This window comes from Eschrichtius robustus, chromosome 7 (assembly GCF_028021215.1).
Source record: "Eschrichtius robustus isolate mEscRob2 chromosome 7, mEscRob2.pri, whole genome shotgun sequence".
In the NCBI taxonomy this organism is placed as follows: Eukaryota; Metazoa; Chordata; class Mammalia; order Artiodactyla; family Eschrichtiidae; genus Eschrichtius; species Eschrichtius robustus.
Genome location: NC_090830.1, coordinates 106,848,386 through 106,874,029, shown reverse-complemented (window position 1 = coordinate 106,874,029; position 25,644 = coordinate 106,848,386). Strand labels below are relative to the sequence as shown.

General features: G+C 44.9%; 1 protein-coding gene and 2 pseudogenes across 15 annotated transcripts in view; 2 read left to right on the top strand and 1 right to left on the bottom strand.

Moving 5' to 3' along the window:
* SORBS1 (sorbin and SH3 domain containing 1) overlaps window positions 1-25,644 on the top strand; it is a 243,256-nt gene that overhangs the window by 60,386 nt on the left and 157,226 nt on the right. For all 15 annotated transcript variants that reach the window (XM_068548256.1, XM_068548258.1, XM_068548250.1 and 12 more), the window contains exon 2: window positions 9,418-9,513. The gene's annotated coding sequence lies outside the window, so the exon portion shown is untranslated. The remainder of the gene's footprint in view (window positions 1-9,417; window positions 9,514-25,644) is intronic.
* Window positions 3,047-3,144, top strand: LOC137767913 (U6 spliceosomal RNA; annotated as a pseudogene).
* On the bottom strand, window positions 7,029-7,520 carry LOC137767740 (large ribosomal subunit protein eL21-like; annotated as a pseudogene).

Genomic DNA, 25,644 nt, shown 5'->3' with positions numbered 1-25,644 from the left:
TGGGAGTGCTAAGCAGCCTGGTCTTTTTAGCCCAATTGCCAAGCTGTTGGGCACTTGGAAATTGTCTGTACTTTTAGATCCTCTTAAAGGGCCTTGTGTGAAGGCAGGAAGTGTCAGCCGCCGTTTGAAACAACATCCAGGGCAGACAATCATTTCCAGCCTAGCTTTACAAGATGTCAGGAAAGTAGCCCTCTGCTGGGGAAGGGCCCTGGTCAGCTCCTGGCCTCTCCGTGGGCCACACCTGCCTTGTTCAGGCTGGCCTGCTGACTGCAGGCTGGGGAAGTCCCAAGGCAGCCCTAATGGTTTTGGTCACAGTTCCTCAGCCACGTCAGTGTCTCAGAGGGACTCTTAGGCCATGGGCACCAGAACGTTCCAAGGTTCTCATGAGCAGTGTGCCTCCCTGGTCCCACACCAAGTGGACAGTCAGAGCCTCTGGTTGGGGGGTGGGGGTGGGCGGGGTTAGGGCTCCTCAGGTGATTCCTTTGTACCCTCTGGATGGAGACCCTCTGTGCCGTCCATCTGCAGTCACAGCCCAGTTCTGCACACTGTGGTTAGTAAATTTGATGCCAGGAGATCCTGGGTTCAAATTTTACGGACTTGAAGCAGTCAGGGAAGGAGGAGGGCGAGGAAGGTCACAGGTGTTGAGTCCCAGCTTCGGGAAGATGTCAGCCTGGTGCTTCCGGTTACTTTTATGATGCTCCCCTGGGCCCAGCGTGCTGGGTGCTCTCATGCCCGTGTCTGGGAGGAACTGAGCTGCCAAGAGATCGAGAACCTGCTGAGGATCATGCACTTGGTAGGTGACAGGCCTGACCAGCGTCCTTATTTTTTTTCCAATAGGATTGTTAATGCCCACTAGAATGTTGAGTGTCTCCTCAAGCGTGGCTGTGTAACAGATGTAAGCCACATATGTCATTTAAGATTTTTCTAGTAGCCACACTTAAAAAGGTGAAAAGAAATGAAATTAATTTTAACTATATATTTTTAACCCAGTATATCTAAAATATTATTTCAATATATAATCAGTATTTTTTAAAAAATCAGTGAGCTATTTTACGTTTTTTTTCCATACCACGTCTTCAAAATCCAGTGTCTATGTTCCCCTTACAGTACATCTCAAGTCACACCAGCCACATTGCAAGGGCTCAATGACCACGTGTGGCTAGTGGCCGCCTTACAGGACTGCACAGCTTTGGCATCTCTTGGCCTGAGAGGTGTGTCTTGGCCGACTGCCCAGGGTAGCAAGGGGTCACAGTTTTCTAAATTAATGGTTTCCAAACGCCACAGGATGAATCAGTCCTGGGCCGTCTGCAAGAGTGTCACCTGAGGAACGTCGTCTAGAGCCCCAGGTGATTCTCTGTAGCCTGATTGGAAACACTGTTCTAAAATCATTCACTGGGCAGTTCACTGGCGTTCTGTGCCTTGGCCTCACCCCCTTTCAGGGACACTTGCATTCCGAGCACGTTCCTTTTGGGGGGTGGTGATGGTAGTGGTGTGAAGGGAAAGGTCGGGGAAGGCATGCCCTGAGGGCCTTTTCCCTCCCCTGCTAAACAGAACTGCAGTTTCAGTGGAAAAACAAGATCTTGCTTATTTATCTGGATGTGATCATGCATAAGGGGTGGCACCTTCTCTTTTGGTGTCTGAGAGCAGGATCCTGTGTTCTCAGGAAAGGTGAGATGAAAGAACCAAAATATTTAGGGCAGAATGGGATACTGTGTACTTAAGCTGTGTTCTTTTCCAGTGGTTTGGTTTTAAAATTTATTTGCTGACTTAGAGTAAAAAATTTGGTCCTAAAGAGTTGCAGTACAGGGTCCAAACCTCAAATGCCTCAGGCCGAGCAGGTAACATGTGGTGAAGGGTAGGGGATTTCAAATCGAAACTCACAGGAATGTTTTTCACTTTCACAAAAATGTAAAATGTCTCCCTTTTTTCTGGAAATAAAAGACCCTCTTGGTCTTTCATTTTCCTACTCTTGGTAGAGCAGTATTTCTAAGAGAAAAAGCACTGCAGGCACCATGATAAATAGCAACTGACACTTGGCCTTGGTGTTTTGGGAGAGGAATCTGAGAGCCATGCCCATGTAAGGGGGAACAGCTACTGCCCAGCCCCATCCAGCTGTTGGCCTGGAGGCCCAATGTCACCAGATCTTCCTATTATTAAGGAGAAGCCACAAATCAGAGTATTTAAAAAGTAAAATCTTTGGGGTTTTAAAAGAAGTTTTAACCTTAGAAATACAGACTGCTAGGAATTTGCCCCACCGCCAAAAGATACAGGGTCCTGTGTGTCCTTCCCTCAGCCTCCCCCAGTAGTGGCATCTTACGTAACTAGTACAGCATCCAAACCAGGAAATGGGCACTGTTGCAACCTACAGTCCTTATGCAGATTTCACCAGTTTATATATGTACTCACTTGTGTGTGCATGTGAGGTACTTCAATTTAGTGTACCTTTTCTGAGTACCACCTATGTGTCAGGTTCTGGGCCAACAGGGATGAGTTAGATTGGACCCCAGTGATCAAGGAACAGTCAGTTGGGGGAACCAGACAGAAGAATGGGACTTCAGAATATATCATGATTGTGGGATAGAGGGCAAGGGCACTGGGCCCAACCACGGGGGCCTTGAGGGGCAAGAAGGAGCTAACAGGTACCGAGGCAGCAGAGGGAGTGGCCTGAGCAAAGGTTTTGACTTTAGGCCTGGTGGGGCCACACAGCTGAGCTGGGAGCTGATTGGTGGTGATGGAGGCTGCAGGGGGAAGCTGGGGTATTGGAGATGAGTTGGAAGAGTACCCCCTGTAGGTGGCTCCGAGGCTTCTCCCCCGAGAGTCTCTGCATTTGCTCCTCTCTCTACCTGTAGAGCTCTTTCCCTGTCTCTCGCCATGGCTGGGGTATTCTCACCAGTGACAGCTCAGATCAAATAACATTTCTTAACTGAGGCCAGCCCTGACTACCTAACTTTAGTCCCACCAGCAAAAACTACTTTCAGTCTGTAATTATTTATCCCATCCAGGGGACAGGAATATTGCCTGACTTGTTTATCGTCAACATTTTCTCGTGCTTGCTTCAGCACGAGAAAATTGGAATGATACAGAGAAGATTAGCATGGCCCCTGCACAAGGATGACACAAATTTGTGAAGTGTCCCCTGTTTGGGGGAGGAATAAATTAGGAGTGTAGGATTAACATATATACACTAGTATATATAAAATAGATAACCAACAAGGACCTACTATATAGCACAGGGAACTATACTCAGTACTTTGTAATAACCTATAAAGGGAAAAGAATCTAAAAAAGAATATATGTATAACTGAATCACTTTGCTGTACACCTGAAACTAACACAAAATGGTGTGTTAGTAAGTCAACTGTACTTCAGTTAAAAAAAAAAAAAAGGAAAAATTTTCTTGGGAGCCCGCAAATCAGAACAGGTATCCTGTGGAGGTATCTTGTTTTAGGACTGGATGGGGAGAAAGGGAGGGTACGACCACCTTTGGGAGGAAGAAAAGCATATTCCAGTGGAAGAAAGTATGAAGTCACTGTGAATCATTTAAAGTAGGTGTGCTTTTTTTTTTTTTTTTAAAGGAGATAAAAATCATCTTGCTATTTTTCAACTAATTTTATTCTACTTTAAGAGCTTTGTGTCATTCAGAGAACTTGGAAACTTCATTCTGCCTCCTACTGAATTTGTGGAGTAGGTGGGAGAACTATAAAAAGCTCCCAAAGATCCACTTTCTTCTGCTAATGGGTGGGAAAAGGGGACAGCGGAGCAGTGGGACTAGAGGTGAGTGGTGTTTGGACATAGGAGCCATCTGGGCATTGAGCATCTCGGAAGCTTCAGTACTGTTCAGGTCCTGAGGATATGGCACTGGGTCTGGCCCCGGCCCCAGTGGGATTTGCTGTGAGAAATAGGGAAGTGCTTTCCAAGGTCAAAACAGGAGTGAAGTCATGTTAAAGCATTAAAGGCAGTGTGATTTAAGGCAGTGTGATTTTAAAAACACAAAAAGGAAAGATAACTATTGTGAGTTGTTTCCTTCCCAAATTGGTCAGCCTCAAGGCCAGTTGGGGATTGATTTTTCTCCCCTGGACTGTCTGGGTTTGTTGATGGAGGAGTTGGAATTTGTGAGGGAGGGGAGTCTCCCATGAGCTTGGGAAGAAAGTTGGGCCTTGGACTCAGAACAAGGAGAGAGGGGCCAAGTCTGAGAGGCAGGAGAGCAGGTAGGTAAGGTCGAGTTACCTTCAGCAGACATTCCTATGTGCCAGGCTTTGGGGGGTGGAAGGGTGTGCGGAGGGGACAGAGCCAGGAACTAGGTGAGTGCCATGGGCAGGATGCATCAAGGTCGCATAGTTAGGTGGAGTTAGGGCACACACAAAGTAGCAGGGGTTGGGGCAGGAAATGAAGCCAGAATTCCAGGCAATGGTCAGGGACCCAAAAGTTTCTAGGAGCTGAAGAGTAATAGGAAACAGCTCTGGCATCAAGCAGTCCCAGAAATTTGAAGCTATGTCATGTCATGCCTCATAACTAGAATTATCAGATTCCCAGTGAGATAGAAACGAGGCAGAGTACGGGTGCTTTGAACATTAGGTTGAGCGTTAGTGTCAGACCCTGGTTAGGGTCCACTAGGAACCTCAGATTACACATCTTGACTCTCTTCTTCTCTCCTCATCACCTGGTAGACTTTTCCGTGCTGACTTTGGCCTTTGCGGGTGAACTTGACCTTGGGAGTCCAACTGGGTTAGTGCTTTACCAGTACTAGACTAGCCTTCTGAGCAGGGTCCTTCCTAGTCCACTAAATTAGTGGACTAATTAGTGGATGCTTAGATTCCAGAGGCCAGTGGCAAGACTGAGTAGTTAGGGAATGGGTTGACTTGGTCATCTTTTAGCTGGAAGGTATGAAATTTGGGGTATATTTTGAAGGAACCTAGAGGATTTGAAGTCACTATTGGGATACAGTGATCGTAAGTCAAGCAAACAAAAGAGGTTAAACAACAACAACAAAAAGACAAAACAAATGTTGACATGGTCCTTGTCCATACGTATAGGTTAGTGGGAAAACAATGTAAAAATAAGTGATTTGTGCTCTGAAGGAGAGATACATGGTAGTTAGGAAAACATGTATCCAGAGAGGCTCCCATTGGTCCAGAGCTGGTTGGATTGTTGGATTGATGTTGAGTAGGAATGAAGGTGGCTAAGGTGACTTTCACAACATCCAGGATTGTTCTGTGTTCTTGGGATAGGCTAGAGATGGGGATGTAGATGAGGAAGGTGATGGTTCAGGGTGTTTGGCAGGGCCTTGAACAACTCTTGTGACATCTTTTGGAGGGTTGGGTCAGAGAATGGTCTTGTTTTAGGCAAGGATATAATGGTACTGCAAGAAATATTGGATTGCTTTTCTCCCCAGAAGGGATAAATTAGTATCTTGTGCTTTTCCTAGACTTCCTGCCTCACCTGTGCTCTTCCAAATTTGCATTATGGCTGAAGTGGAGGGCCCTTAGGTTGAAGGGGATGCTTGAGTGTCTCCTTGTTCTCGTGAAGGATACTATGGATTGCTGCTGGGCCTTGCAGTCAGGAAGGCTGACCTTGGTCAGCCATGGGTTTCTCTGGTGCTGGGCTGTCTGAAGGTCACCTAGTAGCATCTGGTGATGTCGGGGAAGAGATCTCTGGAGGCTGGTCCATTCAGGGAACTGACTTACTCTGATCTGTCATCCTTGTGGTTCACAGCATTTACTTTGCCATTCTTTGCTTGAGGTTGCTCAGGTCGTTTCTTGACCACAAGTGGAAATCTGGGAAGAGAAGTGCTCGGCTGGCTTGGCAGGTTTCCAGGCATTGCATTGATCTGCAGTGTCCTGCTCTTTCTTTGGTGGGCAGTAAGGATCTGATCAGAGTGCTGTGTGCCTTGGAGCTGTTCCTCAAAGGCCACCTTGGTGACCAGATGCTCCCCGACCCTTTGCTCTGCCAGGGTGAGCCTACGCAGGTATACAAGGGCTCAGATCTGCTGAGACTGGACAACTCCAGTAGATCATCTGGAGGCCCTGGCATCGGGTCATGATATATAGCGACAAGGGCAGAGAGGGAGGCTGGCTTCACTTACCCAGTTGCCATCCTGGCTGCTGGCCTTCTATTTTTATTTAAAATAAAAAGGAGTAAAGTGATGGTTGTGACGGTGTGATTTAGGGAGTGGGTAAACATACTAAGGATGTACAACTCCCCCAAAGCCTGGATCCTTGAATCCTGCTGGCAAGATGCTGAACTAATAACGTTGAGATCGTTCTAGAGGGTGAAAGAGTGTTCTGGAAAAGGGTGAAAGATACCCTTTTCCAAATGAGTATCAGAGTCTAGGCATCACAATCACCTGAAGAGTTCCTGTGCCTCCAAACCAGAAATTCAGATTTAATGGGTCTGAGGCCCAAGAAACTGTTCTAGTTTTCTAGGTGATTCTAATTTTCAGCCAGATTTGGGAACCTGCCCACCAGTTAAGATCCAGGGATGCTTCCTTATTTTCTCGAACGGACCTTGACCCTGAACCCTAACCATGGCCACATATTTGGTCTTCACTCCTCTTTATGCCCCTTTCCTAACGCTTGTCTTTCAGAGATGCTGCCCCTTGGCTTTGCCTCAGCCTAGATCAGGGCTGGCGGCTCCTCCCTTTTTAGTCCATGAAGAAAAGGGGAGCTCCACCTGGGCGTTTTGATGGGCAGATATTCTGGAACATTTTCTCACAAAACTTGCTGCTTGAGGCTCGACCGCATAGTAGATTCTGTCTGTAGAAATCCAGATCCTGAGATGGAGGCAAGGCCGTCCTGTGATGGCACAGGAAAAAAAATCTGTTTACTGTCTTCTTAGACATCATGGAAGTTCTGGAAATACTAGAAGGCTCAGTGTTTCTACCCCCATGTTTCTTGGGTCCTGCAGACTCTGGCACAGTATTTGTTGCCCTGAGGATGTGAAAGGTGGACATTGCCAGGCAGCAGGGCTGAATTGGTGGCTTTTTTTTTTTTTTTTTAAACAGTTCAGGTCTCTTATTTTCTTTACACCTGTCATGCCATGAATTCATAGGGAGTGGGTTCCAACGGTTCAGGCTCCTTTCCATTGGTTCTCACGAAGTGTGCTTCTCTGGGTAGAGCAGGCTGGCGCTTCAGCTGAACCCAAGTACTTTTCTCTTTGGCTTCCTTCTTTTTCTGATCATTTTCCTTCACCCGTTTCAGGAAGCTATCTCGGCTCTTAGGGTGCTTAATATGCTCGATATGCACATTAATTCTCTTGGCAAGAATCTTGCCCTTGTTTGTTTACAAGAATGCCAACAGCATGCTGGCTAACATTGTAGACTCTTCCAGTTTTGCCATGGGGACACTTGTGGGGCGTTCCTTTTTGAACAGTGCCCATTCCCTTGATAACTACAATATCACCTTTCTTGTAGATTCGCATGTATGAGGCCAAAGGAACAACTCCGTGTTTTCTAAAAGGCCTAGAGAACATGTAGCGGGTGCCCCTCCTCTTTCCCTTTGTTTTGGTCATTTTGGCGAATTACTGGAAGATGGTGGTTCCGACACAAAGGCTTGGTGGCATTGTTGATATGGGCACTTGGCAAGATCAACTTCCATGGGTGCACGTGTGGGGCTTGTGCATCAAGTCTCGGCAGATGTTGTGTCAGGTGGCATAAGGTGGGGGGTTTTAAGACCCATAAGGTGATACAAAATCTGGACAAGACTCAATCGGAGGGAGGGGCTGTTCATATTTTTCGCTTTTACCCACACTGTCCCTGTCATTCCCTCCTTCCCTCGGTTCACCCCCCGACTGCTCCACTCCCATCCCTGCTGTAGGCTTCCCTCAGGCCTCTGTCCGTGCTGGGAAGCATCTCTTCACCTCAGCTGCACTAGGAACCCCTGCTTAGGGCTCCCACAGCACCTGTGCCTACCCAGATCTTTACGTTTACCCATTGTTTTAGAAGTCTTTGAGTGTCTGGATCTTTTACCCAGACAGAGCCACTTAGGGGACTGGGTGTGTTCATCTTTGTGTATCCATCACCTCGTGCACTGCCTGGCATGTAATAGGGTTCAGTAAATATCTGCTGAGTGAATGAATCAATACATGCTTTGAGGGGACGATATAAATAACTCCCTCCATGACCTTATCATTGAACATTGTTCATTTATTACGGTGTTGGTACCTATACATAAGCTTATTGATAGCCTTGTATTCAAGATGCATATTAAAGGACATTTTTCTAGCATAAGGAGTGTTTCAGACAGTTTGGAACGTTAACTGAGCACTTTTGAAGTAGCGGATTTATGGTATTTGTGAGAACTACTTTTGTGCTTAAAGCAGTAACGTTTTATTGAAAATGTCACATTAGGAAACAAGCCCTTAGGGAACCTGATATAACTTACTCTTATATTCTTTGGCAGATGAAGGTATGGCAAGCATTTTAGTACAGAGTAGGTTAGATACTTCAACTGTAGTTCCTTGAATTGAGTATCTAGCTTCAAGGGAAACACATACATATGTGTGTGTGTGTGTGTGTGTGTGTGTGTATACACACATAAAATTTGCTTTTTGCTTTGTAACATAAGATTACTGTGCAATGGGGCATAGCAAAAGAGTCCTGGATTGGACCTAGGGTCTAAAGGCAGAGCAAATTCTAACTGTGGGAGTGGGTAAGTTAGTTTTCTGCTTACACTTGTATGAAATGGGAGTGTTGTTCTTGTTCAGGGGTTGCAAATGTCTACAGGACTGAGGTTCCTAACTTAAGTTGCTATATGTGCTATACCATTCTTTTTCCTCTTAGAACTCAGCCCCTTTTTTGTGTTCCTACTTTTGTTAGAATCAGAGGTAGAAGGAAATATTGCTGTACCACGAACAAAATAACGCAAGGACAGTGATCATCACAGCTTTTCTCTGTGACAATAGGGAGTGGTAGCGACTGTGGCGTATTGGAATAGCCAAGCCTGCCTGTGAAGGGCAGCTGCTACTTAGCACCAGCTGATCATTTCCAGACATGAACATGGGCTATTTTGACAGATCCTCTTTTTTTTTTTTTTTTTTTTTAAAGAGAAGCCCGAAGTCTGGGTTTTTATGTGACATCTCTGATTTTTAAGTTTTGCCTCAAATTTCTAGGCATATCCTGCAGATTAATATAATATCTCTGTAGGCTAGATGTGACCCACTCGACATCTATTATAAATGATCTCTAGAGCTTCTTTCTGTCCAAGGTCCATTGATTCTAATGGGGACCATTTCAACCAGTGAACTGAAGATTCTGCTTCTACTGGGTGAAGTCAGGGTAAGAAGGAAGTGGGGCTGGAAGATGAGGAGGGAGGCTTTGAGTCTAAACAGGGTGCCTGGCAATTGGTATTTGGATGGCCTCCTTGGAGAGAGGCCACAGGATGCCCTATTCACAGCAGATGCCTTGTATGTTTGTCATTGCAGGAGTGGCATTTATTGGAAGAGTTTGTGAGACCTTCTCTCTGCCCACAGCTCCAGGACCAATGCGTCTTTCCAGCACCTTAAACCACTGGTGAATATGTATGTGTGTGTGTTTTTTTTCCTGCTGCTGCGGTGAAGGGACATGTTTTCAGTGGACTGTAGAACGTGATTTTTCAGAGAACCACACTGTCCTTTCTATTAGAGAAGGAAGGACACTGGGATGGGCCTAGGCATATCTGGGTTCTGGTACCTACTTCGTTCTGCTTATTGTGGGATCTTAGGTGCATTGTTTGGCTTCGCTGGGCCCCCAGACAGAGAAATGAATCCTGCCCTGCTGAAAAATTATATGAGAATGCTTCCAAGGGAATAAAATGCTGAGCAAATACAGAGTAATCCTATCTGACTCTGAGATGTAGAGCTGGGCAATTCTGTGCTAACAAATTGAGATGTGAATACATAGGTTGGAAACATGGGTTTTAAATACCGATTTTGAGTCCTCCAGAGTGGTTCTTCAAGAGATTTTCATTTTCCTTTTTTTCCTTCCTACCACTCCAGCTACCATTTTTTAGAAAGATAAATTAACTATGTTTCACAATTACCTTCATTTTTATTTGCGATCAGATAATTTCACAGTTAACAAATGTTCTTCCTTTTTCCCCCCGGAAAGAAACTTAATTACTCATCATAGCAGGTAAATGTCTTGCATCTGTGGCAGTTGAAAGAGGCAAAACCACGTCTTTAACACCAGTGTGTTCCAGTGCTGGCAGCACTTTGAGGCGTGCTAGCTAGTTGATGGTGAAGGTCTCACGTGAGTACTGAGGGCAGGACACTGAGCCAGGGAGGCAGTATGACCCGTGCGTCTCGAGTCCAGCCGCCCTTTGTTGAGAGAAGCTGGCTGGCTTGCTGCTGACTGCCTGGTCCGCTCCCACCGCGTGGACCAGGTGCTTTTACGACCCAGTGAGATGTGTACCCGTGGCATGGCCACCTGGGGAGCTTGCAGGGTGCCTTGGTGGGGCAGAAAGGAAGGACAGTTAGTCAGGCCCAGGGTTAGGGACCCAACTCAGGTATGGGAGGCTGACTGTCCCCATTGCTGTGCCTAAAGGGACACAGTGGACATTCTGGGTCCCTCAGTCAGAGACCCATCTGTTAGGAAGAACTCTGTGGTGGGAGTCCTCAGGGAAGCAGATGGTCTCAGGCGGATGGGATGCTTCAGCCATTTGGTAAATATGTATGAATGCCTACTCTGTGCCAAGGCACTGCTCTGGGCACTGGGGACCCGGTGGTCACAGACAGACTGGAGCTTAGATTCGAGTGGGGTGACAAGCAAGAATGTGACCTCTATGAGGGCAGGGATCTTTGCTTATTCACTGCTGTCTTCTCAGCTCCTAGAAGAGCACCTTGCACATAAACGTGGTAAGTGCTCACTAAATATTGTTTTGTGAATGAAGGAAATAACTAAGTAGATAATATAATTTCAGGTGATAATAAGTGCTATACAAAGAGTGAGGGGTTCTTTTTGAAAGAGGTCTGAGAAGGTCTGTGTGTGTGTAGGGGGGGGTAGAAATTTTGTGCAGAGATCTGGATGGAGTGCAGGGATCTGGGGGGAAGTGGTTAGCGGAGGGAACAGCAAGCAAAAAGAAAGGCCTTGGTGTAGGCTGAGCTTGGCGTGATAGAGGGACAGGAAGGCAGCCAATTTGGCTGGCCTTGAATGGGGGGTTGTTATGGGGAGAGTGATATGAAATGAGATCAGTTGTAGGTGGGAGCCAGATCTTGTAGGTATGATAAGGAGTTTAGATTTACTCCAACACCCAGAGTGTGATTGGATACCTTTTGAGAAGTTTGAGTAGAATAGTGATATGATCTTCTTTGAGCTTTAAAATTATTTCTCTGGGTCCTGAATGGAGAATAGACTTTGGGGGCAAGAATAGAACCCTTGTGACCTGTAGGAGGCCCTTCCGGCCTAGGCGAGAGATAAGGGCGTGGCTTGGATTAGTGTGGTGGTTATAAAATGATGTGAACTGGTCAAGCTCGGGGTATATTTTGAAGGCAGAGCCTGCTGAGTTGGGTGTGTGGTTTGAGCAAAAATAAAAGCCAAGAATAAGCCCAGTGTTTTTGGCTGGGTGAATATAATGATGCTCTTTACTGAGATGGGGACCAAAGAGGGAGGTTTGGGGAGGATCCTGCGAGTTCCGTTTGGGCATATGAAGTTTGAGATGCCCGTTCGATTTTCTTAGAGAGATTTAGAGTTGGCTGGAGCTGGAAATGGTACCTTTGAGTGTCATCAGCATGTAGATGGTATTTGAAGCTATGAGACTGGATGCGATCACTCAGGGAGAGAAGGGAGGAATAGGTAGGATTTGGACATAGAAAAGAAAGGCAAAGAGTGGATTTTCCATATAAAATCCCTACTAAGAAGTAAATGAAGACACACGCTAATGAATAAGGGATAATTTCATGTAATGTAAATATAAATTATTCAAGTGAGATGATATGACAGTAGTAATAAAGCCTCACCTTATGTTTAAAAAAAAAAAAAAAAAAAAAAAAGGAAATACTGTGACTCCCCCAAATCAAGAAAATTAGTTTTAGAATTGCATGATTTAAAATCTGGCCAGCTGAGTGAATTATAAACTGCATTTATGCATTTGGCACGTGGCTGTTTGGCTGGCAAGCAGAAGGATCCAGCATCCTTTGCCAATAATAGCCTGTAAGCTACTCTGTTCTTTATATGCACTAGAACTTCCACCAGCCATTTTGATGAAGTTTAATTCACTGTTAATACGTTTCAGATTTTTTTCATTCTATGATCATATTCAAAAGTTCATTAAATGAAGGTTCACTGAGTGGAAAGCAATGCCCGAAAATCAGTAATTTTGCGGTGAAAGTTGTGATGTAATTTTATGAAAAGGCCAAACAGGCACCGTGATTTGCAGGACCACAATTTAGGAAACATTTTGGGTATCTTTGAAGTACCAAAGATAAATGCTACAAGATAATAAAGCTGCACAAATAGACCTGATGATGGTTGAAGTGATGGTTGTCGTAGACGTATGTGTTTCAGGACCACCCATACCCCTGAACCGTCATCCATTGATATGAGAAAATCATATTTTGAACATACACATTTTCATCTGTTTGGGCTTCTGGCACAAAATACAGCTCTCCTGTATTGGTTTTGTCCAATTCGCAGAGAAACTGCCCCACTGAGCTTCCAGCATATTCTTGCTGGGCTCCTTGGTTTTTCCGTTTTCAGGTTACCTGGGAAGTCTCTTTAGTCTGGGTATCTCCAGCCCCCGTAGACACTTTTGTCCCCTTCCCACAGTTACCACCTCAACGCCTGCCGGCCTCCTCCCTCTTGCCGGGCTTCGGGCTTCGGGGCCCATCTCTGACTGCCCTGGGAGCCTCAGGTTAGCCTCTCCAAAGGCTTTTGAATATCCTCAAGATTCTCTTCTTTGTAAACATTTCCACTTTTTCTCCATGCTTGTGTTTTTTGTTTTGTTTTCTTTTTTTCTTCAGGCCTTTTGCGGAAATGACAAAAGAACGGGAAACCAGTGCAGCTGTTGAGGGCAGTGGGACAAGCAGCATTTATAAAATGTGCTGTTTCAAGTTGCCTGGGCCACGGGCAGCCCCATCCATGTATCTCAAGACCCTTGTGTTTCTGTGAAAATATTCTCAGTGAGACTTCTGGAGCATCTAATCTCTGGAAAATGAACATGATTGTGTAGCATTCTATGTCTGAAAGCATTAATTTATGGCAAAGTGAAGGTTTCAGTGGAATGTTCATGACGATTAACACCAACCCTAGTTTCCTTTGTCATCTTTTCTCAGAGTGGAACCTAAATAAGATTAAAAAAGAATGAAACTGACTGGCAGTCATGCATGGTAGGGAGGATTTCTCCTGTTTCCTTTTTAGTAAGTGATTTCAGGAATGAGAAAAAGAAAAAATTTGCTACCTTCCCATGCCCCTGGAGACTTAAGGGTGGTGGAGTTTTTTTTTTTTTTAATTTTTGAATTTTATTTTATTTTTTTATATAGCAGGTTCTTATTAGTTATCCATTTTATACATATTAGTGTATATATGTCAATCCCAATCTCCCAATTCATCACAAGGGGTGGTGGGACTTTTTAAAAAATGGTAGAATCTGCCTTAAGTTTAAAAAACAAAAAAGGCCAGGTATGCAGAATAGTGCTTCATTGCTCCTGTGCATGTGGACCGTCTCAGGAGGAGCTGCTGGAGATAAGTAACCTTGGGGGGCAGGCGGGGGGGAGTGGTATAGGAAGAAAACTTACTTTTCACTCTATACCATTTTGTCCTTCTAACTTTTTTTGTATCATGTTTATGTATTACCTTTAAAAAGGATAATAGTGCCCCTTCTAGGTGTAATAAATGATCTAGAAAAATTTAAAGTTCCTTCACTACTTGGTTTTATCGTTACTATTGCTCGTCGTGTATGTCAACCAAGGTCATTGCCTGTTCAGTCTCCATTGCTTTTATTTGTTCTGAGGCTTCATGTACATCAGCAACTTGGGACTAGGCTTTGGTAAGAAATGTTCCTTTACTTTCCTAGGTTCTTCTGGCTGGTCTAAGAACTAAATTGACATGAGACAGATTAACAGGAGAAAAGCAAACAGAAGTAAACAACATGTATACATGGTAGAGACCCAGGAAAACTGAGTAACTCCCCCAAGTGACCAACTCCCTCGCTTTCAGTACCATCCTCAGCTAAAGATTAAAAGAGGATGAGCGTCAGTTATGGGAGGTGACCAGGAAAAGCACTGTAAGCTAGGGTAAGGTTGTTATGTAGATTAGTCGTCATCTTCTCCATTGATGAGGGTTTCTAGAGATCAGATCATCCTCCTCTTCCTGGTATAGCCCTGGAGACACCCTTACAAATGAAGATTTCCCTGATAAATGTTTCTTCCAAAAGGGTAACTATTATTTGGTTTTCAGAATTTTTCCCATGTCTGCTATTTCTTAGAAAGTGTAACCAGTTTAAAATAATATGTCAAAGAGACATGTTTTGGGGTGGCAAATTCTGTTCTCCTACAGCCTCTTTAACTTGGGTTTCTCATTTTTGCGTGTTACGGAAATGTCAATCAGGCCAATTTCATTCCCCCTTCCCTTCTTTCAAAAAGGATTTAAGGCTGTTTCTGGCCAACATTTTATTCAGCTACTTTAGACAAATGTGGATTCAAATGAGGTGTAGTTGGCATGAGCTGAGCCACAAATTATGTCTGTTTCAACTGGCCATCTCCCTGCTGCCCTTTAGAGCAAAGTCTTGTTGCACTGTGGAGCAGGACATGGGCTTTGGAATCCGTTGTGGTTGATAGTTCCTAACCCCAGAGTTCAGTCAAATTAAAATGATCATCCCAGATTCATTTTCCTTATCTTAAGAATCTCAGTTACTGTCAGAAAATGTTCAAAATGGAATTTGCATAAAGTGAAGGCTAGAATTCAATGTCTAGAACCAATGTGCTGGTCACCACACTGTTTGGTGTGTGCTGTTTGGGTGTCAGTTTCTACAGGGCTCATTGTCTAAAAGTATCTCCCTGGGCTGCCATATTGGTTTGTGTTACCAGAGGTTCTATAATGTTTCTTTCTGGCCAACATTTTTGTGTTCTACAAAGACATGACATCCGTTCCATGCAGCACCGACATTTCTTATTATTTGATGTTTCTCCAAGAGATTTACACATTTGATTTTATACTCCTAAAACAAACAGGAAGCTGTATCACATTTGCCAGCCAACCATGTGTAAAAACAAGATACTTTCTCCTTTTCTATCTAGTCACTACAAATAGTGAGATACATTTTTTGTCCCACCGCCCCCCAGTTTGGGGACGTAAATGTTAGACTGTGCTTGGGGATGCCACTAAAACAAGGCGATCAGCAATCATTCTGATTGCTCCACTGACTAATATAGACTAGGCACCACCTGATACCTACTTCACAGCAGTGCCCCTCGTCCTGCAGTCTCCTTATCAACACAGAGGTGACTCACTTTGTTTTCCTCACTCAAAGAGATTTTCTCTGGTCTGCTGATTAAGGCAGTGATTAAATTAAAAACTGGTTCCTGCAGAGGTATGCTTGAAAAAAACTACATTATTTATGCTTGAACTTGCACAATTGAACTTTCACTATTATAATCAGGTGTTGGTTCTTAGCCTTTTTGTGGGGGGATGGTGGGGAGGGTCAAGAAACCCTTTAAGGTGCATATGCACCTACATAATTTGCATAGATAATACTTTTACATTTTCAGGAGGTGACATTCCCCTACCCCGTTATCATGCCTTCTAACTTAGTCACAAAAACCATTAGCATACCATTATAAAAGCAGCTGCGTCTGGATAGCTCTGGGTGGCATTTCTGATTAGACAGAATGTTTAGGGAGAATTGCTATGCCTAGGGCAGCCTAACTTCAATAAAATTTGCAACTTCTGGAATTATCCCAACATAGACTTAAAAGCTGGACATACTCTTATATGAATTGCTGCTGTTTTAATAAAAAAGGAAGTAGAGGTACCTTTACCCTTCTTGCTTTCTAACAGCTAATTTCAATTTTTTTTCTCAAATTTATGTATTCCCCCATCCTCCTTCCTCTTGGGCAAGAGAAAAGTTATTATAGGGGAATATAGGTTTTAAAAAGTATATAGAGATCAACCTTTGTTTTCCAATAAATTTGTGTTTCTAGATGAATTTGCTCCCTGAATTAATCATGTTTATAGCATTTTGTCCTTCAAACTAGCTGCCCATAAAACACCAGTGTTTTAAAAGTTTTTGAAGTAAGTGGCCAGAATTTTCGAAGTCGGGAAGTTTCACATGATTTGATTTCTAGCTGCTCTTGAGAATTAGAATATCTAGCAGTGTTGGGCCATATTCTTGCATGGAATAGCATGGCCTGGAGTGGAACAGCCCTGAATCCCATCTTGTGGGAGTATATGAGTACCAATTTGCTGCAGTTCCACACCATCATTTGTTATCTGGTTGGCCCTCTCGGCCTGTTGGTTTTGTAACCCCTGGCTTTCAGTATCAGTTTAAAATCTTATCTTGACAAATCAAGGGATCTTGAGGTTCAGCAAAACATCATTTTGGTATCCCCCCTCTTTTTAAAAATTATTTATTTATTTATTTATGGCTGTGTTGGGTCTTCGTTTCTGTGCGAGGGCTTTCTCTAGTTGCGGCAAGTGGGGGCCACTCTTCATCGCGGTGCGCGGGCCTCTCACTACGGCGGCCTCTCTTCTTGCGGAGCACAGGCTCCAGACGGGCAGGCTCAGTAGTTGTGGCTCACGGGCCCAGCTGCTCCGCGGCATGTGGGATCTTCCCAGACCAGGGCTTGAACCCGTGTCCCCTGCATTGGCAGGCAGATTCTCAACCCCTGCGCCACCAGGGCAGCGCCCCCCCCCTTTTTAAGGTAAATTCATTTATTTATTTTTGGCTACGTTCGGTCTTCGTTGCTGCGCACGGGCTTTCTCTAGCTGTGGCGAGCGGTGGCTACTCTTTGTTGTGGTGTGCGGGCTTCTCATTGCAATGGCTTCTTGTTGTGGAGCACGGGCTCTAGGCACACGGGCTTAGTTGCTCCACGGCATGTGGGATCTTCCCAGACCAGGGCTCGTACCCGTGTCCCCTGCATTGGCAGGCAGATTCTTAACCACTGCACCACCAGGGAAGCCCATTGGTATCCCCCTTTTAAAATAATGGAAACTACATTTAAAATGACAGCAAAACAGTTGGCTGTGGAGTGAAACAATTTTTTTTCCTTAAAGAGATTTGTGCATTTTTAAACAAGAGGGGAAGGAAAGAAAGCAGTAATGTAATTTGTTTAGTATTCTTTACAGTTATTGTATCATTATATTAGTTTTGAAACATATCGTGTACTCTGTGTAATGTGGTTTGCTCATAAAATTACCATGTTGGAAACATTTATACAAATCTACTAATCACATTTGCTCTTAAATTGTTCCAGTTTTTTTTCTTCTTCTTCTTCTTCTTTCATACAAAACTAAACTACTGAACTTGAAGGAGCTTGAACATTTCTTAATCTCCCTTTTTACAGTAAGCAGACAAAAATATAAAACTGGATGACAGAAGCCACTGATGTTTTAGTGAAGCAGAATTATTAGGTTTTTGGGCCCTGGTACCTTCCAAAGTATTCAGTAGATTATAGGCAAGGAGCTTCATACAAACAAAAAGCAACAAACCATCCTAAAACTTTAATAACTGTGTGAATTTAATCTAAATCATTCCCCTTTTACGAGCTATTGTGATCAGTTTGATTCTAATAACACCCTTTTCCTCCTAAAATCATTCTTGTAAACTTCCGAAAACTAAATGCTAGCCAGAATGGAGACAGCCTCTTGATCCTTTTTCATTTTTAGCTGCTTGGCTTTAGGGTGAAAGATCATCGCAGACTCTTGGTTTGCTGGACTGACTAAAGAGGAGACGGGAGCTCTCACTCTGACCACCTGCTGGGCCCTGACTTGCCACCTACCCTAGGGCAACCCACCCTCCCTGGGCTTCGTTTGTTTCTTATATAGAATGAGATCATGTTTGGGTTTCACTCAAACTCTAACAGTCAAGAATTCTGTTCTGTCACATGCCCTGCCCACTCAGAGCTGTGCATGAGTTCTGGGAAACTTTGGGGTACCGACTACATAACCAGTTCTGTGGGGCTGGAAGAGCAGCACCTCAATGGGAAACCGCTAGGTGGCATTTCGGGGGGCTCCAAGGAGCTCCGATTCTTTATGTCTCAGCACAGAAAGAATTCAGCGAGAGGCAAAGTGGTAGATAAGAAGTGATTTATTAGAATTAGGATGCCTGTGAGGTTTACAAGAGGACGGACAAGAGGGTGCTGTGCCCCATAGAACTTAGTGGGCTACAGTTTTATAATCAAAGGAAAAGTGGAGAGGGGGAAAAGACCACCTTCTTCCTCATTCTTGAGTAGACGTCCCACTTCCATCATCAGCTCCTCCTCCAGGTTGGGCAGGGGAGTTTTCTTGTCTCTACATGGTCAAGCTCGGACTATCATGGCACTATGGAAAAATTATTTCAGGTCTCAGTACAATGAGGGTCTTTCACTTTGAAATGTCACCTTCCATAAATTATTGTTTTTTATGTGTGCAGCGAACATGTCCTAGGGGTCATTAACTTACTGAGCTCACTGGGCAGGATGTGGGTCTCATGCCACCATTGTTTTATTGTTTGGGGGCATGTCTTGTGCTTCAGTTGCATGGTTTTATTGCTAAGCAAGCCTGCTTGGTTTTGTGGTTAAGCAAACCTGCTTTCTTGAGTGATCATTAACTTACAGGGGTCTCCCATGTTTTTTTCTACTTACAATCCCCTAGTGGGATTAACTGTTTTTTTAAAAAATATTTTGCAGCACGTGGGATCTTCGTTGTGGCATGTGGGATCTTTTAGTTGCAGCATGCATGTGGGATCTAGTTCCCTGATCAGGGATAGCACCGGGCCCCCTGCATTGGAGTCTTAACCACTGGACTACTAGGGAAGTCCTGGGATTAACTATTTAATCACCTGCTTTGTCCCTTTACTCTGTCCCTATCAAATGGAGGAGGGTTCCTAATGCCGTTTCTTCCTCATAGTTACCTGGAATTAACACGAGAGAACTAAGTGTAAGGAGTTATGTACTCAGGAGCTCATGGCATTGCCCTGAGCTTGCAGCACTGTGGGAAAGCTCTCTAGCTCTGTTTAGTAGATGGTGTGGAGGTGATCTGGGCAGAGGTATTTATCTTCCTGGCATTCTATAGCATATTTCCGTTGCTCGGTACTCCCCGTCTATAAGCTGACCCCTGTTCACTGGTCAGAGTACCCGACACTCGAATTTATCAATCTTAGGTGATACTTTTCCTTTATTTCTTGGTATCAGGTCCAACACCAGTTGCAGACCGTCTCTTGTCCATTATGAGTCAAAATTGTTGACCAGAGCAAAAAATAAATAAATGGCAGACAGAGAAGTGCTGGCAGAGTAAACAATACATTGTAGAACATGTCACCGCAGGGCGGTGCCCTGGGTGTTTTGCTTGGGGCTGTGTCGTCTGAGACTGTGTTGTGCTGCTCTCCTTTGGCTGAGAACTTATACTGGCACCGAGAGCATGGAAAAATAAATAACTACACACACAGTGCAGTATAACATACATGCAATATATGGAACCTATTGAGTATGCATTTTATATTAAATATATTGTGTTTTTAGGAAATTTATTTCAGAAATAAAAGGCACTAAAATGATTCAGTGCTGCTTAGGTTGGCATTAAACGGACTGTGTGTAAAGGAACAAAGCAGGGACCAGAGACCAGGCTCGTGAAGGCCTTGCCATTGTGTTATAGAAAAGGCCTATAGAAAGGGTCTTTTTGGCAAAATCCTAGGCTGCATTCTTGATTCACATGCCTGAAGGTACTATGTATTTGCAACTCAGAATCAAAATCTGTTTACCTGTTTCTTCAAAAAACAGTGATGGAGTACCTGATAGTATTTGCGTAATGCCTTTTGGCGTGCAGGGTACATGCCTACACCTCATCCCGCTGAAGTGTGCTGTTTCAGAGCCCAGTCAGATGCATGGGCAACAGCCTGTATGGGTGGATGACTGTGGTTTCTGTTTCTTTTTAGTTTCTTTTGTACTCATGAGCAGAGATCCCCACAGCTTGGCCTGGGCTGTGTAGGAAGGAGCTTGGGACAGGTGGCCAGAAGGATTGCTACAGGAGCGGTGCTTGGACAGGCATTCCCAGGAACGGAGGAGGTGGGGGTCATCTACTGAGCCTGAGCGGGGTAGGTGGGATGCATCCGTGGCTCTGAGGCATATGGAAACTATTTGGAACAGCTGTCATGGGTTGGGCACTAGGGGCCAAGCAGGAGTTGAAAGCAAGGCCTACTGAGTGACTGCGAAGAAGCCTGTGTGTAAAACAGGTGTGGCTTGGCCATGTGACTCAGGGAAACAGGGACAGGCTCGGGGGCAGGGGTTGGGTGGTTGCTTGATGGCTGACCCGGTGTTGGCCTAGGGAGATGTTAGGGTGAACAGCAGGGGACTGGGGGGGCCTGGGGGTGCTGACAAGAGCTCTTCTTAGTATGGCTTATAAGGTCCTTTATCTCTGAACTCCTCCCATCGTGTGTGCCCTGTTGGGCCATTCCTGTGTGCTTTTGTACATATTATTCCTTCTGCCCTTTCCTATGGCCTAATTACGTACTTCAGGTGCTGGCCTGGGCATCACTTCTGGGAAGCTGTTCCTGATTGCCCTCTTCCTCTGCTGGGTCAGCTGACCCTTCACCCTGTCCACACACCTCTCCCTCTGTACTGTAGAAGCTTGTTTACAGGCTGCTGGCATACGTGGGTTGGAAGGTTCCTTGAGTGCAAACTGTTCTAGTACCCAGCAGATCACCTGACATACAGAAGGTGTTCAATAGAAGGGGGCGTGACTGCTTTGCTGCAGCATTTAGTAGTGTAACAGAATGTTAGAACTGGAAGAAAACTATGAGGGCAGCTAGTCCAACTGATTCATTTTACTTTATTATATATATATTCTTTTTCATATTCTTTTCCATTATGGTTTATCACAGGATATTGAATATAGTTCCCTGTGCTATACAGTAGGACCTTGCTGTTTGTTCATCCTGTATATACTAGTTTGCATCTGCTAATCCCAAACTCCCAATCCTTCCCTCCCCGCTTGGCAACCACAAGTCTGTTCTCTATGTGAGTCTGTTTCTGTTTTGTAGATATGTTCATTTGTGTCATATTTTAGATTCCACATATAAGTGATATCATATGATATTTGTCTTTCTCTTTCTGACTGAGTTCACTTAGTATGATAATCTCTATGTCCATTCATGTTGCTGCAAATGGCATTATTTCATTCTTTTTTGTGGCTGAGTAATATTTCTTTATATATACCATATCTTCTTTTTTTTTTAACATCTTTATTGGAGTATAATTGCTTTACAATGTTGTGTTAGTTTCTGCCGTATAACAAAGTGAATCAGCTGTGTGCGTACGTATATCCCCATATCCCTTCCCTCATGCATCTCCCTCCCACCCTTACCATATCTTCTTTATCCACTTATGTGCTGATGGATATTTAGGTTGTTTCTATGTCTTGGCTCTTGTAGATCAAATCCTTCATTTTATAGTTCACAGAGAACTAAAACTCAGAGAGGTTGAGTGGCTGACCTGATGTCACACAGCTTTGCTCAAGACAGAGCCAGGACTCAGAGTCTCCTCCTCTGATTCCAAATGCCACGTTCTTTTCACTCTACCACAGCGACCTCCAAATTGTCTGTGGATGACTTTTAAGTGTGTGAAGGTGGCGAGCCTCTGCCTCTGCTTAGCGCCTGGGTATAGCCTCCTGTCACTATTCGTAGCGGTCTGTTATCTCATTTTTCTTGTCGAGAGGAAGGCTGCGTCCTGACAGCGCTTTTCCTCTGCGTGGTGCCAGGTTTACAGCGGCTCTTACCTCACTGCTTCCCCTTCCCTTTCCGGGTTTGTCCTAGTTTACCTTTGGGGGTGAGCATCAGCAACTGTTTCTAAGTAAACAGAGGGAATGCAGATTCAGGGCTTGTGGTTTCAAACACTCAGTGCTTTTGCTTTAGCCTGTCCTCTTCTGGCTGCTGTCACTCCTGCTCCTGTCTCCAGATTGTGCTGCCTTAACATGTGCTAAAGACTGGTAGTGCCCGGTGGAAGCTTCCTTCTTGGAGCAAGCAGAACTGAGAGATCACTGGAAAAAGGGGAGCCATGGGGGAAGAGAAAGTGGACACTTATCTGCACCATTTTTTATCATTTGGAAAAAAAAAATAACCTCTTGGTTTCCAGACCCATCCCTGGAGTATGGGATACTAGGTGGAGTGTCTAGAAGTGCTTGTTTGTATATTTTCCATCTCCAAAACGTGTCTCTGAGCTTTTGGACAGTATCTGAGATTTAGAATGTTCTGTTTAAGGTTAAAGTCTCAGCGTGACAGAGGATGGAGTGTGGCTGGTCCCCTTGCTGCCTGTTCACGGATGATGCAGTTTTGTGAGGTTGGTTCCAGTTCATTGCGGATCGTCTGAACCCTCTACCCGTCACCCTTGGTCCAGAGTACCTCGGGGTCAGTTCCAGGAATGGAAGGTCCACTCATTGAGCACAGGGGATAAGGGGTGACTGGTTTGAACCTTTTGGTTCCTCTGGGTACTAACCAAATAGTACATGATGAAAAAAATGCTCATTTTGGAAAAAGTACTTTGAAGACCAGGGTCTTCGAATTCTTCATTACTTTAGGGAATTCAGCAGCACTGCTTCCCTTAAGCACCTCCCCCTCCCCGGCTTTTAAAAGTAAGAACTAGATGCTGTCCAATGCCTCCTTTAGCTCAGAAATCCCGTGGCTTCGGATGAGCCCAGTGTCTTTGGTCTTAGGGGTTTCTGAAGCCACTTTGGACCTTCTTGTCTCCCAGCCACTTGGGAGCCTGTTTCTGATTCTCTCTGGGCTGGTTTTGAGTTCCAGGTATTGAACTGAAAGTACATCAGCCAAGGGTTTGGACTGCGTCAGAAGTATCTTGATTTGCTATATTCTCTGCTTGGCATGTACTCATTTCCTTCAGGGACATCCCCTTCCTTGGAATAAATAACTCCCAAGATGCTTGTCTCACTGAACTAAGAAGGCATTCCAACCAGGCGTTTCCATTCAGGGATCTTGGCTTGTCAGTCACAGGTCACTGGGTGAAAAGGATGTCACCCCATTTGAAACGCTCCTGACACCCACTCCTTCCCGACCCACTCCCGCCAGCAGTGGTCCTCATCCTGGCCAGTTTTGAGAGTGACCAGCTTGAGACAGAACCAGCTTTGACAACAGCAGGTGTGGACCAGATACTACTGTCCTTTGTTCAGCATCAACGCGTTCCCTGCTCCTGTGGCCCAGACATGCAAATAGAGCATTCTGAGGCCAGGAGCGCACTTTGCAGCCATTTAAAGAACTTTCCAGGGCTTTCCTGGCTCCAGTTCTCCCCACCCTTTTGGATGACAGGAGTTTTTCCTCCAAGCTCAGATAACCTCTGCCTTCCCTGTGTGCCCTTCTGAGAACTTTGCTTCTCGCCGTCATGTTCTCTCTAATTTTAAGTTGTGACTGGCTCCGTGGGCTGCCTGGCATAATCATACAGGGCTGAGTGGGTGACTCGGGACAGGATTCAGCCATGCTGACCACCCAGAACTTTTATTCCCACCCTGACTCCCCAAGAGACCAGCTCTTCAGAGCCCCCACCCAGGGCTGGGCTGGGCTGGGCTGGATCTACTGATCCCTCTGCCAGGGTTGAATTCTCAAGGAGCATCTGGGCCTCTCCCTGAGCTGAGGCACAAGACCAAGGCCCCTGGGTCAGAACCAAAGGAAGGGAACGGGCCAGCAAAGAGAACGGGCTGCCTGAGCTTGGAGCAGGACATTTGGGGAAGGGAATAGAAGGGGAGGTTGGAAAGTTTGCTTGCAGTAGCTTTGAGGATTCTAATCCAGGGGGACCCAGGCAGTGGGGCGTTTCACTTTCCTGGAACTGGGTATTGGGAAAGCGCCCTCTGAGGTGCCTATCCTATTTTGGGATGAGTAAGTCAAGGAGCAGCTCTATCCTGGCGCCTGGAAGTGCCTCCCGTTTCCTCATTTTAGACTTGTCATTCCTATAAAGAAAAGCACCTTAACTCCATTATTACAGATTCAGGCTGGATTGAAATTTCTCTCTCTACTATCTACGTAAAAGGATTTACGGAGAAAAATCTCAGTGAGCGATGCTGATTTAGGGGAAAGCCCTTTAAAGGGCCCATCTTAGGCATGTACATTTGCATACAAACAATGAAAGTGCTAGTTAAAATGATTCTCACATAGTCGTTTTGCTGTGCGGGAACTGCTGCTTGGCAACACTCGTGGCGTAGAAGTGAGTGAACTTGGAAATAATAAAATATTGCTCCTTCCATCCATCTAACCAACAACGTAGTGAGCACCTTCTATTTGCAAGCACCTGTGCTAGAACCAGGGTGGGCGGGGGTGGAAGGCCAACCTAATATTTACCCTCCAGGGTGACGTGAGACTACTAGGAAAGTCCAGCGAGGACCGGGATGAGTTGGTCACCCTGCTTCAGGAGTTGAAAGCTTAGTAGGAATTAACAAAGTACCTACAATGTTCTACCTGTTAGATAGGCCACACCTGTTCATTTTTACAGCTGTCAGCATTCTGCCCTGTAGGGCTTTTTCCCCTCTAGCTTGAGTAGTCTTATTCCCTTTTGAAACTGTATCCCAACATTTAACATATTCCGTGGTCATCTTCATCCTCAGTGGCATCAGCTATCACCGGGCACCTGCTGTGGGCAGGGCTCTGAACTCGGTGACTGTGGGTGGGGCTGGCTTAGTATGGAGGTGGTGATTCGAAAGCCTTTCAGCTCCTGAGGAAACACCACCACCACCTCCTTACCTTTTTTTAAAAAGTGTGTTAGAGCACGGTAGTTGCAGAGTAAATATTTGTGGATTGAAGTTTAGTAACTGTGTTTTAAGAATGCAGGGTCCGGGGAATTCCCTTGTGATCCAGTGGGTTAGGACTCTGTGCTTCCACTATAGGGGGCATGGGTTCGACCCCTGGTCAGGGAACTAAGATCCCACATGCCACGCGGCCAAAAAAGCAAAAAGAGTGCAGTGTCCGGAGTGGCACAGACCCCGTTTCAAATCCTGGCTCCCTGCCATGTGCTTGCTTTATGATCTCGGCTTGCTTATGACTTAACCTCTGAGCCTCATTTTCCTCATTTGTGGAATTGGGATTAAGTGAAGGTATTCATGGTAATTATGATGATAGGCTGCATAGTATAGTGTATATAGTAGCACATACTCTGGAGTCAGACTGTCAGGGTTCAAATCCCACCTCCTGGTTGTGTAACCTTGAGCACATTACTGAGCATCTCTCGTCCTTAGTTTTCTTATCCATAAAACGGGGATAATAATAGTACCTGTGTCAGCAGGTTATTAAAAGTAAGAATTGTCCAGCACCTTGTGCCTGGTGTATAGTGTCACATAAATGTTTGCTGAATGTTAAAAACTATAAAACTATTATTTCACTTTGGTTCTTATAGAATTCCTGTGAGGTTAGACAGGGCAAGTATTATTCCCTGTTGCTTATTTTTTGTTGTTGTTATGTTTGAGGGGCAAAAATGAAATTCTGATGGTTTAAAATGGTCTACTGAAGGGAATCTGTTTCGTAAATATCAAAACTGGGACCAGAACCCGTGGTC